The 19869-nt window shown below is 32.7% G+C and overlaps 1 pseudogene; it reads left to right on the forward strand.

Annotated features, from left to right (window-relative positions):
- The first annotated feature begins 54 nt into the window (after positions 1 to 54).
- Positions 55 to 1492, forward strand: LOC149571207 (F-box protein At2g27310-like; annotated as a pseudogene).
- The last annotated feature ends 18377 nt before the right edge of the window (positions 1493 to 19869 follow it).

Genomic DNA, 19869 nt, shown 5'->3' on the forward strand with positions numbered 1-19869 from the left:
ACAGGTTTGTATCTGCATCTTTTTCTAGCTTGCAAAATGCCAACGTACACCTCAATGGCTACATTGCGTAAATTGGATACCTAACCTAAATGTATTGCTACCAATTTGTTTCTGTTACTGGACGGTTGCATGGTGTTTGCGGTTAATGTACTAATGATTGGGTTTTAGTTTCTTTTTCAGTGTTTGTGATTGTTCTGGCAGGTTTCTGTCCAGGCAGTTTAACTGTCTTTTCTCTGCTTTATAATTTATCGTCAAGTTTAAATCAAATAAAACAGTTCGGTGCCTTTTCCCGTTCCATTGATAACCCCTGGTCTGACAGTGGTATCACAGCCAGGATTTACATTCCCGAACAATTCTCAACTCCTAAAGTTTCCATTACCATGCAAGGAGACAATGCCTGTTAATGTCTAAATTTCGGGGCCTCTTACAATATTCAAGCGAGGCACTTTGAAGTCTAAAAGAAATGCCTACCTTCTCTCTTAACTTATCACAAAAGGAATACACTGGGGCATGGTAACTGAATGCCCCTATTACAGAAACTGCTTAAGAAGACAAAACAAACAGTGAAATCATTTTCATCTTCTGTTATTCATCTTTTGTTCCAGAGATTCTTTATTTTCCTTTGCTTAAGCCAGGAAATTTTTTAAATGGTTTCAATCCGAGGAACTTTGGTCTGTTGTAAGAGAAGAAAGGATATGGGAACAAGCGTCCTTTTCTAAGTGGTCGTCTCTAGAGAATCCAAATGTTAAAGATTTGATCTCTTCCTCCTCGGGCGGATTTAGAAATTTTTATTCAGGTTGCTTCTCATGCTTTGCTTATAAATCTAAGGGTAGCGATTGCCAAAAATATGCGATAGCATTGCTTTTACTGCTGATTCTGTGTCAGTTGTCGATGTGCAATACAAAGACGAAGTCATATTTTCCAAAGTTTTTGGGGAATCTCTTCAGCTGGAGATTTTGAAGGATGGTTTCAATTGACATACTTTAACTGTGATGAATTACACCATACCATTACAAATGGTCTGCCAACAATTGCATCTGTCGACAAGCAGAGGAAGGATGGTGAAATTTGGGGGCAATTTATGAAGACTATTAAGTTAAATTGGATTGTTATAAACAGGAGAACAGGAAAGCTGCTAATCCATCAAGTTGGACTCCTTTGAAGCAGATAAGAGATTGGTCATCAGGTAAGGACTTCGTAAAATATCCTTTGGCTCCATATTACCTAAAAACAAAATGTTTCCTTATAAGGTTGTGCAATGTAAGTTGGTGATGAAGTGTAGACTTTCAGATGGCGATAATAGCAGCTTGAAGATCACTAAACTGAGCATGCAGTTGGAAGACATATGGGTGATCGTAATAATGGGAAACAGAGTTTGGCTATCCTAGAATTAAGTGCTCTGGATTGCACACGGACTATGAAGCGCAATCGGATTTTGGTGTCTTACACTTTCCGAGTTCCCACTTATAATCCCGGTTTCTCCAAATATTAACACAAGCGGGAAGCTATAACTAAGAATTCAATTTATTTATTCATTCATTTTAATTCATTTAATGTCACGATATGGCCTACATTAATATTCAACTCGTTAGTGAAGAATTAAGGTAGCGACTAAATTCTAAATTAAAACTCATAATTTTTTTGGATCTTCTTATGAGAGGTTTGCAATTTACTTACGTGTTGTAGACTCTTGCCTCAACTAAAACACATCTTACCAAAGGGACATTTACCTATTTTTTTCGAACTTTTCTTTTTTATTTTACTTTTTAGTTTAGGTTTTAGCTAATACCAAAAATTAATGGTGAATCTTAAATATAAAAGAATGATTGTGTTAATGGTGACATATCAAAATGTATATGGATTATATAATACTCAAAGATAAACAAAACAAAGTAGTTAATATTACAATGATGTACTATTATAGGAATCGGTATATAATATGGAATAGGTAAATAACTTTTGATTTGATTTGAGTTACAACTGACAAAATTTAGTTGGCAGCCAAACAATGTACAACACTTCTATCAAATCTATAGTGCCTACCCTAGTTCGCATTTTTGTTATCATTGCCAAACTCTTTTAGGCTAGTTTTATGCTTATGATTAGTGACATTGTTTTAAGATTATTAGATATTGTTTTACGTTCAATTGATTGTTATGATGAGATTACTTAGTGCTCTATAATTCATGTATGCATTATGATTATTATAGTGTTTTCAGTTATTGATGATGACTAGTTAGATGGATTATTATGTGTATTCTTATGGATACTTACCCCATATTGCATGTGTATGGTGTGCGTGTTTGTTTTCTTTATGTATGACGTTTTTGATGTGGTTAAGGAAATGAGTCGTAGTCACCTGCTAGTTGGGATCTACATGATGCACCACTTCTTGTCATTGCCTATTTAGCTTAGAATATTGTGTTTGTACATGCATGGATTTTATGCAAGTTGTAGGTACTGGGTATCGACTTTCCTGAATTGCTAGGATGAGTGTACCCTATTGCATTATCTCAATGGTAAGAGAGGGGAGATAAATTCTTAAGTCAAAATCCTAAACCCTTAAGCCATTTGTCCTAATTGATAATTAGGACAAGTATCTGAGTCGTGTACTCTCTGAATGTGTTGGATGACGTTAATTCGTGATTATAACCCTTTAGTTTGATTTTGTATGTGTTTTTCTTTGATGGGTTTTCGTATGATGTTTTATGAGTCTTTGGTAAATTTTTTATTAATTAAGTCTAATTAAAAGATTAAATTAATAATTTAATTTAATGAAAAATTATTATAATATTTTAATATTTAATTATATTTAATTAATTAAAAAATTAATTAAATAAAAAGAATTTAATTTGAAGATAAAAGTTAAAAGGATAAATTTAGAATGTGATAATATTTATTTAATTTAATAATAATATATTTAGAGTTCATTTTTAGATATATGCTAAATAATATTATTATTTAAGTTAATGAATATTTTATCAATTAAGTTTCGAAAATAAATTAAAAAGTGAAAATACATTAAATTATGAAAAAGTTTAAAGTTCACATGAATTATGCATTAGATTAAAATATAAGAAATGAATTAAAAAGATAAAACAAGTGAATTTAATAAGAGTTGCATAATGCGTGCATGAGATTAAAATTAATAAATTAATTAAAAATGAAGTCAAGTGAAAATTTAATAAAGTTAATTAATAATGCAATTAACGTGCATGAGAAAAGATAAAAGAAAGATTAGTAAAAGTTGATAGGAGTTGGAGTTTGGTGAACATGGAGCTCTCCTAGGTGAACGCACAATTAGTGCCTCGATTTGGGGAGAGAATTTCTTATCACCAATTGAGGGTTCATTTTCGAGGAAGATGAATTTGGGAATGTGAATTCGTGGGAAGCAAAAAAAATGGAAGTGAATTTTGGAACGGAATTTCTGGAAAAGTTAGAGAGAGAATTTTTTGAATAGAAAGGAATTCTCTCACAATTTTCAGGTTGTTGCGCATTAGCATCAGGCTCGAGTAGGGTCTTGTGTTTTGACCACTAAATTATTTATGTAATTGAATATGTTTTGTCTACTTCGTGCTTGTAAGAAAATTGTTTTCTCAAATCTTGTTGCATGAATCTTGTCACCCTTTGTTCTGAATATTTTACTATTCGATTTCATTTGTAAGTCCAGATTAAAAAACTATTTAGGAAACCTCGTTCTACAACTGAAAGGAATTAGTTTCAAATCAGGGAGGGTTTGAACGAAATAGAAATTTATATTGCAAATTTGTTGGCTTACCGAAAATTGAACATGAAAGGCTTTTGGATTAAATGCAAAATTTTAGCAATTAAATTTGACGGGTTGGTTGTTTTTCTTCTATCAGAGTTTGGTCATAATTTTGTTTTAAAAAAATATTTTAAATAAATCTTAATTAGAGGGGGTTATTGTTTTAAAACTTATATTATTATACATTTTATAAAATAAAAATTATTAAAAAATTGTATTTAAAAAAATAAAAAAATAATGTATAAATATTGTTACAACTTGGGGGTATGTTTTAAAAAAGTTTTTAATTAATTAATTAATTATTTTTTAAAATATGAATTGGGGAGGGGTTTTACCCCCCCCCCCCCCCCTTCTTACCTTCGGGCAGCTTCAATGCTGCACTGACCGTAGTACAGACTGCGACAATAGTTGGCCTGCGGTCGACAGTCCTTTTAATAGCCACGCAGGCTTAAAACACATTTAAAAAAAAAAAAAATAATAATATTATTTTATTTAATTAAAATTAAGTTTTAAATATTACTTATTATTAAATTTTAATATTACTTATTATTAAATTTTAATATTATTTTAATAAAATTTATTTAATGTTTTTTTAATGTTAAGTAATTAACTAAAATATAAATAATTTACGTATATTTATAAGAATTAAATTAACTAAATTTTATTTTATTTTATTAGTTAATTTAATAATGGAAGTCATTTAATAGGAAATTGAGATTTATTTATTAATCTTGATTTTAACAAAATTGCCAATGATTTTATGGAAATTAGTCTAATAATTTAAATAAATAAATAATTCTTTTTCTAGGAGTATTTTAGAAATTGACCGAATTAGTGTAATCATGCAAATCATTTAAAAATAAAATGGGTTAATGGTAAGGGATAACTGTGAAACTCGCTCAGAAACATATAGGAAAACTGGAAAACTTAAACTTTACTTTAACTCAATTTCATGTTTTCAAATTTAAACCAAACTATTAAACAGTTATGTTTTCTACTGTCTATGCTTTGGGGGTTTTTGGGGTGGATTAGATGTTGACCAGTTTAGGTTGTTACCAGAGGCTCAAGAGTTGTGTGATTGTGATATTATGAAGTTTGGGTCTCGATCTTTTTAAAACCCAACCATGGTAATGTGATCACATGCTCTATGATATGTTTGTATTTACTATTCGTCATTGCTTTCCAGTGATCTTGTGTGAAATTGAGGTGAATATATGTTCTACTTGACTTAACCATTTTTGAGTCCTTGATTAGTTATACTTGGATTACTTTCTAGTTACCTTGATGAAACCGAAGCATTTTCTTGTTCTTGATGATGTCATGTTGTGACATGTTTGACTTGAACATTTTGGAGTCTTTGATCAATATTATTGGGATGCTTTCAATTACTCGTAGAGAACTGTTGTGATTATTATGATTATCTTTTGGTGCTTTCCAATTGCTCGTGGAGAATTGATGTGAATATTGTGGATTATCTTTTGATGCTTTTCAATCGCTTGTATAGGGCTAAGGTGATTTTTATATGATTTTTTATTTGTGATTTTATTGAGCCTAGGGTAGGTAATCTACTTTTAGTGTCAGGAAGTGGCTTGCAATGGGGGCCGGGGACCTTAAGTGGTCCTGGGGGTAACCCATTGTAAGTTGTTTTAATAAGTGAAAACATTACACTAAATGGGGATTAAAATGAACCTAATAAAATAATTGTATGTTCTCGCCCATGCCTCGAGTGCTAGTACAGACTAGGATAGGAGTAGAGAGAACGCTTGGTTGCGACCTTGCATTTCGTAGTATGCCTTGTCAATACGAGAGGATACTAGTGGATGCATGGGGATCACTAGGGACCCTGGAGTCCTAAGAAACTACCTGGGTAATTCCTATGTGATTCATGTGATGATACTTACTTGCTTACATAGTAGGTTTCTTACATGTCTTTGTGTGCCTCTGGGAATTAGATGTCAATCTGTCTTAGAACCTTTGAGTTAGATTATTTTTAAGATTTCCTGGATTTAGAGAGTACTTGTGTTATGTGGTTTGATATCCTATTTGGGACTTGAGACTATCTCCTCAGCGTAGTGGGAGTGGGCCATTTAGGTTCCACGTGGTCGAGTGGTAGTGCTTTTTACTCTTATCATTGAGATCCATCTGTAGTCACTGTGGCTGGAGCTTCTTGGGATGCTTGTTTATAATGTTTAGATGATGTTTTTTACTGATGCATTTCCTTATATTGATGATTAGCATGTGATAGGTGATGTTATCTACTTTGTAGGAAAATCTTATGCTTTATTCTTGTATGTTAGATTTCCTTATGCATATGTAGTAGTATGTTTTAGTAGTGACGTCCCTATTACTATAATACTGACAATTTGATCGGTGGCTTGGGATGTTATGCGTGCGGGATGGCTAGGGCCCACGATGGTCTAATGATGCTATCGATGGTTGGGAGGGACCATGCACTTAGTTAGTTGTATTTTATGATGGATGGTTATATTTCATGTTGGATGTTTATATCTTTTATGATGGATGGATGTGTCATGTATGGTGGATGGTTTCATTTATTTTTATTGTCATTTGTATCATGGATTCGAGGAGGATGATGTATCTTTATTTCTACATATGTATATTCTTTTAAGCCTTTCATACCTTGTGACATGTATAGTGGATGATTGAGCATTCCGAATTAATTTTTCAAGAGGCATTCAGAACAAATTTATATTATGGACATTGGACTTTCTGATTATTTGTTCATGTGGATGTGGTAATTGTTAGACTTAGTATTAGATTAAATTTATATGTAATTCAACATCATGGGATCCTTAAGAAATGTAACCTATTATGTATGCTTTTAGTTGATTGTATGTTATTGCTCATGCTACTATGTGTTTGATGTGTATGTTATTCTTTCTTACTTCAAAAAAAAATGTTGGCAAACTTAGTCAAACTTTAGGTCATTTCTTTTGGGTCCCTTGGAGGGGCATTACAAAATCATTGTTGTTGGACAATGTATCACATCTAAAAGAGAGGTTCTTGGCAAAGAATGGTTTCTCGGTGTTGAATTTCACTCATCATGACAAGCACTTCATATTGGATAGTTTGAACCTAGATGAGTGTTTGAAGTTAAAACACATACAATAGATTGCAATTGAAGAAATACACCACCTCCACCACCTGTACGAGAACTACTACCCCAATGGCTCCCCTTTTTCTCATCGAATTGGTTCCTCCACCTGACTGAGCAGGAGGTTGTTGCAACCACTAAGATTCAACAACAATGCTAAACACAATGCCAAACCTTGGATAAAACACATGGGCATGCACTATAGGAAAGAGCCATAAGGTGAAACCAGATAATTAAATTAGTTTAAAATATTATACAATTAAATAAATTTTGATTGCAATTTACTAATTCTTATTTAGTTTAAACTCTAATTGACAATTTAGTATATTTTTCTAAAATTAAAAAATAAATTAAAATTTAAATATTAATTTTAAAATTATAAATAGAACATAATCAATATATTTGAAATTTATTAATAAAATAAATTAATAAAGTTATATTGAATTTTTTAAATTTAAACTTTAACCTTTCATATTTAATGTTAGATTTAATATTTAATGAGCAATATATTTGTTAGTTACTACACTATCTTATATTAGATATTATTTTATCAATAAAATATTGACAACAAATAATGTGTGTGTACACACACATAAGGCTCAATATGGAGCCACAACAGGGGTCTCATCTTTGTGGTGTTGTCTTAAGCTTTACCTATCTAAAACCTCTAATAGATGTTATTCATGTTGTTGTCTCATAGCGTTTTGGGATCCTTATAGCTAAAAAGACTTCTTAGTACTCCCATTTTCTTATATCTCTATCTCCTTATCACTTCATGTAATCCTTATTACTCCATCCCTCTTATCCATCATCGATCTTCTACCAATAACCCCCCCCCAACACTCTCTCTCTCTCTCTCTCTCTCTCTCTCTCTCTCTCTCTCTCTCTCCATACTCCCCTTATTACTCTAGCACTTCAAGCCTTGTTATGTCTCCCACCATATATCATTATCCTTAATATTACCAAATCTCTTTGTCACTCTATACAACCCTTATCATACCAATAACTTCTTATTTCTTCAAATATCTCCCCTTACCTCTGTTTACACCTTATCTCTCCAAGAGACTCTCCCCATACAACCCTTATCACTCTATCAACTCCTTATTTTACCAAAAAACTTTAAGCATTCCTCGCATCTTATCTCTCCAAGAAGCTCTCTTTATCTCTCCTTGGACTCCCTTATGTAACGCCCCGCCAAGGGATCCAAAAGAATTAACCTAAAGTTTTACTAAGTTTGCTAAACTTTTTTTTTTAAAAGTAAGAATGTATAACATACATATCAAACACATAGTAGCGGAAGCAATAACATGTAATCATCGACAAACATACATTGCAAGTTACATTTCTTAAAGATCCCAAGACGTTGAGGCATGTTTAAATTTAATTAATTATAAGTCTAACAACTATCACATACATATGAAAGAATAATCAGAAAGTCCCATGTCCATAATATACATTTGTTCCGAATGCCTCTCGGCAAATTAATTCGGAATGCTCAATCATCCACTATACAAGTCACATGGTATGAAAGGCTTAAAAGAATATACATATGTAAAAATAGAAATGCATCAACCTCTACAAATCCATGATACAAAGTACAGTGAAAATATATGAAACTATTCACCATACATGATACACCCATACATCCATAATGATAAAACATTTATCATAAAATCTAACCATCCATCATAATAATCCAAGAACATAGTGAAGGTAAATGCCAACCAAGAAAACTCTAGCCACGGTGACCACTGAACAGATCTCAATGGTAAGAGTGAAAAGCACTACCACCCGACCGCATGGAACCTAAATGGTCCACTCCCACCGCGCTGAGGAGATAGTCTCAAGTCCCAAATCAGATAACAAAACCTATAATCATAAATACTCTCTAAGTCCACGAAATCCTATAAGTATGCTAACTCAAGGGTTCCTATAAAGATCGACATCTAAACCCAGAGGTACCACAAGACACGTAGGAAACCTAATATGCAAGCGGGAAAGTGTCATCACAAAAGTCACGTAGAAGTTACCCGAGCAATCCCTTAGGAATCTCGGGTCCGTACTGATCCTTGCGGCCACTAGTATCCTGTCGTACTGACGAGGCATACTACGAAATGGAAGGTCATAACCAAGCGTTCTCTCTACCCCATCCTAGTCTGTACTAGCACTCAAGGCATGTGAGAGAACATACAATTATCTTGTTAGGTTCATTTTCTCTCATTTAGTGTAAATGTTTTCACTTATTAAAACAACTTACAATGGGTTACTCCAGGCAGCCTCTTAGGGCCCCGATCCCCATTGCAAGCCACTTCTCGACTCTACACATAGATAACCTACCCTAGGCTCATGAAATCACAAATCAAGAATCATAATAAAATCACCTCAGTCCTATACAAGCAACTGTAAAACATCATAAAAGATAAGCCACAAAATTACATCAGTTCTTCATGAGCAATAGATAAACATCAAATAAATATCATATGATCACAACAGTTCTCTATCAGCAACTGAAGGCATCCATGATAGATCACAAAACCAATGGTTCTCCAATGAGCAACCAGAAAGTATCCCAATAGTAAATTACAATACTGATCAAAGACTCCAAAATGGTCAAGTCAAAACATGACATCATCAAGAACATAACAAACACTTCAGTCCTCTCAAGTGACCGAAAAGCAATCCAAGTATAACTGATCGAGACTCAAAAATGGTTATCAAATATAACTGATCGAGACTCGAAAATGGTTAAGCTAGGTATCTCAAATACATATACACCACAACGTCACATAAGAAGACAGAAAGCAATAACAACTAGTAAATACAATCATGTCATAGAGCACTCCATCACATTACCATGGTCGGGTTAAGAAAGATCGAGACCAAATCATCATGACATCACATTCACAACCCCGAGCCTCTGGTAACAACCTAAACTGGTCAACGCTAAACCAACCCCATAACACTCAAAGCACAAAGAAAACATCAAAGTCTCAGAGATTGGATTTGAAAGTATATTATTGAGCTAAGGTAAGGTTTATGTTTCAGTTTAATGTCAAATTTCAAGTAACTAGGTTTTCCTAACTACCCCTTACGATTAACCCATTTCTATAATAACTTCATTAAGTCAATAATCCAAATCTACCATTTAGTCAAATAATATTCATTATTAATTAACTTTAATTAAACTAATTTTAATTTAAATTAATCAATAATTACTTGTTCTAATTACTTATTTTAATCTATTTATTAATTGTTAATTTATTAATATTAAACCAAAATTATTAATAAATTAATATTTACAAACTATGTTAAATGCATTTAATATTTATTTATTAAATATTAATAAAGATAAAACTATTATTAATTAAAATATATTATAATTTTATTAATTAAAAATTTTAATTAATAATAAACATTGTTATTGTAAATAATATAATTTAAAAAAAAAAATGAATTTTACAAAAAAAATATTTATAAAACAAAAAGTACAAGTTATAAACTATCGTCTATTCCAGCCGACAGCCTGCCGCAGTCCTGCGGACGCAGGGCCTGTGGCAGCAGGTACATTGTACCTACGATTGTAGTACCTGCGACGCAGGTACTGTCTGCTAGGCCGACCGTGGGGGTGGGCACGGGGTAAATCCCTCCCCCCCACTAAATTTATATTTTTAGTTTTATATATAATTTAATTTTAAAAACAACGAATTTGTTTTAAACAATCTCCTTTTTTTAATTGAGATTTAATTTTGCTTAAATATAAATATATATATAAATAAATATATATAAATTTATAAATATACTAACTCAATTTCTCTTTAATATATTAATATATAAATATATTAAAGAATTGCCCCTTTTTTTTATATTGGTATAGAAATATAATCAACCATCCGAACTTCTAATCTAGGATTTCGGTATTAGATTCAACCCTTTCCCATTTAAATCTCATGTATAAAGAAGTTTATAAACAAGCATCTGATAAATTCCAATATTGCAATGTTTAAACATTCATCACAGAGAATTCAGATTTACAAACCCCAGACACGAAGAAGACAGGAAAGGATAATTGCGTAATAAATCGATAATAAAAAACACAAGACCCTACCTAATCCTGATGCTATTATGCAATCTCCAGGAACTGTAAGAGAATTCGCTTCTCTCAATAACCTTCCTTTGGAAAACTTTCTTGGTATTAGCCTTCTGAAATTCACTTCCAAAAGTAGTCTCTCAAAAATTCCTGTCCAAATTCGTGTCCCAAATCCTCTCCCCAGGAATGAACCCCCAAAGTTGTGATAAGCAATTTTCTCCTCAAATCGGGGCACTAATTGTGCGTTCACCCGAGAAGACTCTTTGCACAACTGAGTTAACTCCAAATTAACCTTTCTTATCTTTTCTTTTAATTTGCATTCATCTTTTATGCACATTAAGTTGATTTATTAAATAACTTTATTTAATATTCTACTTGAATTCTATTTTAAATTAATTTATTACTTTAATCTAATGTGCACTTCATGAAATTAAAATAACATTATTAATTTCTATTATTTAATCTTTTAATTTAATTCTCATATTTAAACTCATGCTTAGATCATGCGATCTAGAATTCTTAATAATTTTATATCTTTCAACTTTTAATTTATTTTAGAAACTTAATTGATAACATATTTAATTAATTTAAAAAACAATAATATTTAGCATTTATTTAAAAATGAAGTCCAAATATATTATTATTAAATTAAATAAATGTTATCCTGTTCTAAATTTATCTTTGAACTTTAATCTCCAAATTTAATTGTTTTATTTAATTAATTTTTCAATTAATTAAATATTAAAGATATCATATTAATTCTCTATTAAATTAAATCATTAATTAATCTTTTTAATTAGACTTAATTAATAGAAAACACATCAAGGACTCATATAACAACATACGAAAACCCTACATAGAAAAATACATACTAAACAAACAAAAAGGGTTATAATCACGAAATTACATCCTTTGATGCATTCAGAGGGTACTTAACTCAGATACTTGTCCTAATTATCAATTAGGACAATTGGCTAAAGGGTTTAGGATTTGGACTTAAGAGTTTATCTCCCCTCTCTTACCATTGAGACAATGCGATAGGGTATGCTCATCCTGGCAATTCAGGGAAGTCGATACCCGGTACCTGCAACCTGCATAGAATCCATGTATGTACAAATACAATATTCTAAGCTAAACAGAAAATGGCAGGAAGTGGTGCATCGTGTAGATCCTGACTAGCCCGTGACTACAACTCCCTTCCTTAACCACATCAGAAACACCATACATAAATAAAACAAACACGCACACCATACACATGCAGTATTGGGTAAGTATCCATAAGAATGCACATGTGATAATAAACCATCTAACTAATCGTCATCGATAACTGATAACAATGAATAATCATCATACATGCATGAAATATAGAGTACCAAGTAATCTCATCATATAATAAACTGAGTGTAAAAAAACATCTGATAATCTCTAAAATAATAATACTAATCATCAAACATAAATTGGCCTAAAAGAGTTTGGCAATGATAACAGAAATGCAACTTAGGGGCGGGCACTACATCCACCCCCCCTAGACTTAGGCTTACTCCTAGAAGCCTACAACAAAAGAAAAGCTAAGGACTCATTGTGTGGGTCCCATTGGACCCTTTCCCCCTGTAGGAGGATATGACTCCACTGAGTACACTCTTTAGGCTCTATCCATGCCACCAACTGTAGGTTCTGAAGCTGCGGGTCTCTGGCCTAAGAACTGTGGTTTCCCTTGAGGGCAACAAGACGACTTGTGTCTGCATTGTCCACATGAGAAACACTCTCCATTGAAGCTCCTCTAAACTCTAGGTGCACTAGACTGCTGGAAACTACCCCTACTAGGATAAGACTGAACACTCTGAGATGGTTGGTCATACTGGATGTGCTTGTTGCGCTGAGCGTTATGATAGTTCCTAGTATTGGAACCACCGCCACCACTCTGAGCTGGAGGATAAGTACCTTCCTACCACTGATTACCCCCAGAAGGAGGTTTCCTATCGCCACCTGTTCCCTGACCACCCTTCGATCCTAATGCTGAAGGTGCTCCTACAAAACCCCCATGTCCTAAGTTCACACTCTGCTCTACAAGGACGGCTCGATGTACCACATTCTTGAGGGTTTTAGGTTCAAACACCTTAACACCCCCAATCAAACGGTTGTTCAAACCTCTAATGAAATGTTGTGCCAACTGTGCTGGGTTGTCACTGAATCCTGAAAAGGGCATGAGCTCAAAGAACTTGCACTCATACTCTACAACAGTCATAGTGTACTGTCTCAGGTTATGGAACTCATCTGCTCTATGCTGCTTCCATTCCTCTGGTAGGAATCGCTCACGGAAGCTCTCTAAGAATAATTCCCATGTGACACTGTTCATGGTTAAGCCCAGCTTCTTTTCCTCAATAGTCCACCAGGTGGCCCCAAAGAACTCTAGGTTGGTGATAGCAAACCTTGCTTTGACATTACTGTCAAAGTCCTGCATAGCAAAAATCCTATCAAGGGAAATAAGCCACTGCTCAGCTACATATCCAGAACCCTGCCCATTAAAGGGCTTGACCTTGGACCTCTAAAGGTCCTTCATCTATGAAGATACAATGGATCTATGTCGATCCCTCAGAGGGCTCCTAGACTTAGGTCTATGCTCATGTCCTGCCCGATGTGCTCTATCCTGATCATGAACAGGAGGTAGGCGATCAATGATGGTTCGCATCATTTGCCTCATGTCAACCTCCTCCGAGTCAGCATGATCCTCTCTATGGTTCTCTTCCTGATGCTCACTGACATGCTCTTCCCTATTCTCTTCCTGAATGGGGCTCTCGTGGATAGACTCATGAACACTAATACCTCTGCCTTGTCCACGGCCAAGGCTACGGCCTCTAATGGAAGATCTCATCCCAGATACCATCCTACAATAATATCCAAGACACAAGATGCTAAAATAACCATGAAACATACTACTGAAACACATAGATAAAAGGCACATGTTTTGCAAACAAGATAGTTTCAATTTTCAGTTTACCTATAATTTCAGTTTAAGTATAATTTCAGTTTTGAAGTCTAAGTGTTGAAGTATGCAAAATATGCAACTAACAATTTAAGTTATGTTTTTAGTTCGACTAGTTTCAAGTTTCAGTTTAAGGTTTGGATTTTTGTTCAACTAGTTAACACTAGTGGCGTTCCAATATACCCAAAGCTCCCAATGTAGAAACTCGGGCTTTGATACCAGATGTAACGCCCCGCCAAGGGATCCAAAAGAATTAACCTAAAGTTTCACTAAGTTTGCTAAACATTTTTTCTTAAAAGTAAGAATGTATAACATACACATCAAACACATAGTAGCAGAAGTAATAACATGTAATCATTGACATACATTGAAAGTTACATTTCTTAAAGATCCCAAGACGTTGAGTCATGTTTAAATTTAATTAATTTTAAGTCTAACAACTATCACATACATATGAAAGAATAATCAGAAAGTCCCATGTCCATAATATACATTTGTTCTGAATGCCTCTCGGCAAATTAATTCGGAATGCTCAATCATCCACTGTACAAGTCACAGGGTATGAGAGGCTTAAAAGAATATACATATGTAAAAATAGAAATGCATCAACCTCTACAAATCCATGATACAAAGTACAGTGAAAATATATGAAACTATTCACCATACATGATACACCCATACATCCATAATGATAAAACATCTATCATAAAATCTAACCATCCATCATAATAATCCAAGAACATAGTGAAGGTAAATGCCAACCAAGAAAACTCTAGCGACGGTGACCACGAAACGGATCTCAATGGTAAGAGTAAAAAGCACTACCACCCGATCGCGTGGAACCTAAATGGTCCACTCCCACCGCGCTGAGGAGATAGTCTCAAGTCCCAAATCAGATAACAAAACCTATAATCATAAATACTCTCTAAGTCCACGAAATCCTATAAGTATGCTAACTCAAGGGTTCCTATAAAGATCGACATCTAAACCCAGAGGTACCACAAGACACGTAGGAAACCTAATATGCAAGTGGGAAAGTGTCATCACAAAAGTCACGTAGAAGTTACCCGAGCAATCCCTTAGGAATCTCGGGTCCCTACTGATCCTTGCGGCCACTAGTATCCTGTCGTACTGACGAGGCATACTACGGAATGCAAGGTCATAACCAAGCATTCTCTCTACCCCATCCTAGTCTGTACTAGCACTCAAGGCATGGGAGAGAACATACAATTATCTTGTTAGGTTCATTTTCTCTCATTTAGTGTAAATGTTTTCACTTATTAAAACAACTTACAATGGGTTACTCCAGGCAGCCTCTTAGGGCCCCGATCCCCATTGCAAGCCACTTCTCGACTCTACACATAGATAACCTACCCTAGGCTCATGAAATCACAAATCAAGAATCATAATAAAATCACCTCAGTCCTATACAAGCAACTGAAAAACATCATAAAAGATAAGCGACAAAATTACATCAGTTCTTCATGAGCAACAGATAAGCATCAAATAAATATCATATGATCACAACAGTTCTCTATCAGCAACTGAAGGCATCAATGATAGATCACAAAACCAATGGTTCTCCAATTAGCAACTAGAAAGTATCCCAATAGTAAATTACAATACTGATCGAAGACTCCAAAATGGTCAAGTCAAAACATGACATCATCAAGAACATAACAAACACTTCAGTCCTCTCAAGCGATCGAAAAGCAATCCAAGTATAACTGATCGAGACTCAAAAATGGTTAAGTTAGGTATCTCAAATAAATATACACCACAACGTCACATAAGAAGACAGAAAGCAATAACAACTAGTAAATACAATCATGTCATAGAGCACTCCATCACATTACCATGGTCGGGTTAAGAAAGATCGAGACCAAATCATCATGACATCACATTCACAACCCCGAGCCTCTGGTAACAACCTAAACTGGTCAACGCTAAACCAACCCCATAACACTCAAAGCACAAAGAAAACATCAAAGTCTCAGAGATTGGATTTGAAAGTATATTATTGAGCTAAGGTAAGGTTTATGTTTCAGTTTAATGTCAAATTTCAAGTAACTAGGTTTTCATAACTACCCCTTACGATTAACCCATTTCTATAATAACTTCATTAAGTCAATAATCCAAATCTACCATTTAGTCAAATAATATTCATTATTAATTAACTTTAATTAAACTAATTTTAATTTAAATTAATCAATAATTACTTGTTCTAATTACTTATTTTAATCTATTTATTAATTGTTAATTTATTAATATTAAACCAAAATTATTAATAAATTAATATTTACAAACTATGTTAAATGCATTTAATATTTATTTATTAAATATTAATAAAGATAAAACTATTATTAATTAAAATATATTATAATTTTATTAATTAAAAATTTTAATTAATAATAAACATTGTTATTATAAATAATATAATTTAAAAAAAAAATGAATTTTACAAAAAAAAAAATTTATAAAACAAAAAGTACAAGTTATAAACCATCGGCTATTCCTACCGACGGCCTGCCGCAATCCTGCGGACGCAGGGCCTGCGGTAGCAAGTACATTGTACCTGCGATCGCAGTACCTGCGACGCAGGTACTGTCGGCTAGGCCGACCGTGGGAGTGGGCACAGGGTAAATCCCTCCCCCCCACTAAATTTATATTTTTAGTTTTATATATAATTTAATTTTATAAAACAACGAATTTGTTTTAAACAATCTCCTTTTTTAATTGAGATTTAATTTCACTTAAATATAAATATATATATAAATAAATATATATAAATTTATAAATATACTAACTCAATTCCTCTTTAATATATTAATATATAAATATATTAAAGAATTGCCTCTTTTTTTTTATATTGGTATAGAAATATAATCAACCATTCGAACTTCTAATCTAGAATTTCGGTATTAGATTCAACCCTTTCCCATTTAAATCTCATGTATACAGAAGTTTATAAACAAGCATCTGATAAATTTCAATATTGCAATGTTTAAACATTCATCACAGAGAATTCAGATTTACAAACCCTAGACACGAAGAAGACAGGAAAGGATAATTATGTAATAAATCGATAATCAAAAACACAAGACCCTACCTGATCCTGATGCTATTATGCAATCTCCAGGAACTGTAAGAGAATTCGCTTCTCTCAATAACCTTCCTCTAGAAAACTTTCTTGGTATCAGCCTTCTGAAATTCGCTTCCAAAAGTAGTCTCTCAAAAATTCCTGTCCAAATTCGTGTCCCAAATCCTTTCCCTAGGAATGAACCCCCAAAGTTGTGATAAGCAATTTTCTCCTCAAATCGGGGCACTAATTGTGCGTTCACCCAAGAAGACTCTTTGCACAACTGAGTTAACTCCAAATTAACCTTTCTTATCTTTTCTTTTAATTTGCATTCATCTTTTATGCACATTAAGTTGATTTATTAAATAACTTTATTTAATATTCTACTTGACTTCTATTTTAAATTAATTTATTACTTTAATCTCATGTGCACTTCATGAAATTAAAATGACATTATTAATTTCTATTATTTAATCTTTTAATTTAATTCTCATATTTAAACTCATGCTTAGATCATGCGATCTAGAATTCTTAATAATTTTATATCTTTCAACTTTTAATTTATTTTAGAAACTTAATTGATAACATATTTAATTAATTTAAAAAACAATAATATTTAGCATTTATTTAAAAATGAAGTCCAAATATATTATTATTAAATTAAATAAATGTTATCCTGTTCTAAATTTATCTTTGAACTTTAATCTCCAAATTTAATTGTTTTATTTAATTAATTTTTCAATTAATTAAATATTAAAGATATCATATTAATTCTCTATTAAATTAAATCATTAATTAATATTTTTAATTAGACTTAATTAATAGAAAACACATCAAGGACTCATATAACAACATATGAAAACCCTACATAGAAAAATACATACTAAATCAAACAAAAAGGGTTATAATCACACAATTACATCCTTTGATGCATTCAGAGGGTACTTAACTCAGATACTTGTCCTAATTATCAATTAGGACAATTGGCTAAAGGGTTTAGGATTTGGACTTAAGAGTTTATCTCCCCTCTCTTACCATTGAGACAATGCGATAGGGTACGCTCATCCTGGCAATTCAGGGAAGTCGATACCCGATACCTACAACCTGCATAAAATCCACGTATATACAAATACAATATTCTAAGCTAAACAGACAATGGTAGGAAGTGGTGCATCGTGTAGATACCGACTAGCAGGTGACTATGACTCCCTTCCTTAACCACATCAGAAACACCATACATAAATAAAACAAACACGTACACCATACACATGCAGTATGGGGTAAGTATCCATAAGAAGGCACATGTGATAATAAACCATCTAACTAATCGTCATCGATAACTGATAACATTGAATAATCATCATACATGCATGAAATATAGAGTACCAAGTAATCTCATCATATAATAAATTGAGTGTAAAACAACATCTGATAATCTCTAAAATAATAATACTAATCATCAAACATAAATTGGCCTAAAAGAGTTTGGCAATGATAACAGAAATGCGACTTAGGGGCGGGCACTACACCTTATTACCCCAACAATTCCTTATTGCTGCAAGTAGCTCCCCCTATCCCTTCTCCCTTATATCTCCCCTTGTTTTATCTCCAATCACCTTATCACTCAATTTCCCATTTCTCATCATTTCAAGTAGCTCTTATCATTCCATCACAACTCCCCTTATCTTTTCTCCCTTTCTGTTCCCTTACCTCTTAATCAACCAACCCTTATCACTACAAAGCCTTGTTACTCCAAGCTTTCTTAAATATCTCCTTAAGTCTCCTTATTCTTCCATCCTTATCACTCCAACTAAAGAAGACATGCAACCCCATATCATAACATATTAATAATATATAGTTTACACAAATATAGATATATAGATAATATATACAAGTTATACAAATATTTAATACATTATTATAGCTTTACAATATTGAAATTTAACAAATTATATTATATTATAATGTACTTATTTTTACTTTATTTCATACTATAGTCATACAACTATATGATCCTTGGCCTTGATGACTTCACCTTTTTGTTGGAATTAATATAAAAAATGCAAAATGACAACTATTAGTTATCTCCCTTTCCATGAATCTCCAAGAGATAGTTATTCCATGTCAATGTATTCTTTGCCCAATGTAATTACATTCATTAGTCAAAATAAATGATTTTGTTTATTATAGAAACCATTGGAATGGAATATGGGATAATCTAGAGAAATTGTGCAGGCTTCAGTATGAAATCATAGTAGATGAAGAACAAATGTTATATAAATATTTGGCAAATCAAAGGGTAAGAGTTTCCAAAACCCTAAGATAGTGATTTAGGGGAAATAGAAGGATAATGATAGCCCTAAAATATGGTTATGATTTATCGATGAGAGTTCCATAGATCATCAATCAACCTTTTTTTGGTGGTTTGTTCCATAGAATTAGATTTATAAAAATTACAATATGATTTGATCTTAGCAATATGATTTTCCTTTCTAATTCAATGTAGTAATTTGTTTCAAGTGAAAGAGATGTGACATAATATTAATTATTGTGACTCATAATAAGCCAAAGTTATATCTTAAAAAGTAACATTCTATTGATAATAATGAAATATGACATAAATGTGTCCATTCGATCACATCAATATCTACAATATAAATGCTATTAAATGTATAGTTCTATACAACCATATATATCTCCTCTCTATCTTTATTTCCATTTTTCTTCTTGCACCTCTCCCTATTTATCTATCTTGTTATCTCTCTCTACCCCTATATCTCCACCTTTATGTGTATATCAGTTCCTGCCTATACCTTATCTTTCTATCACCCCTTTGAGT

The sequence above is a fragment of the Cupressus sempervirens genome, chromosome 2 (assembly GCF_028749045.1).
Source record: "Cupressus sempervirens isolate cs-2001-9-10 chromosome 2, ASM2874904v1, whole genome shotgun sequence".
Lineage (NCBI taxonomy): Eukaryota > Viridiplantae > Streptophyta > Pinopsida > Cupressales > Cupressaceae > Cupressus > Cupressus sempervirens.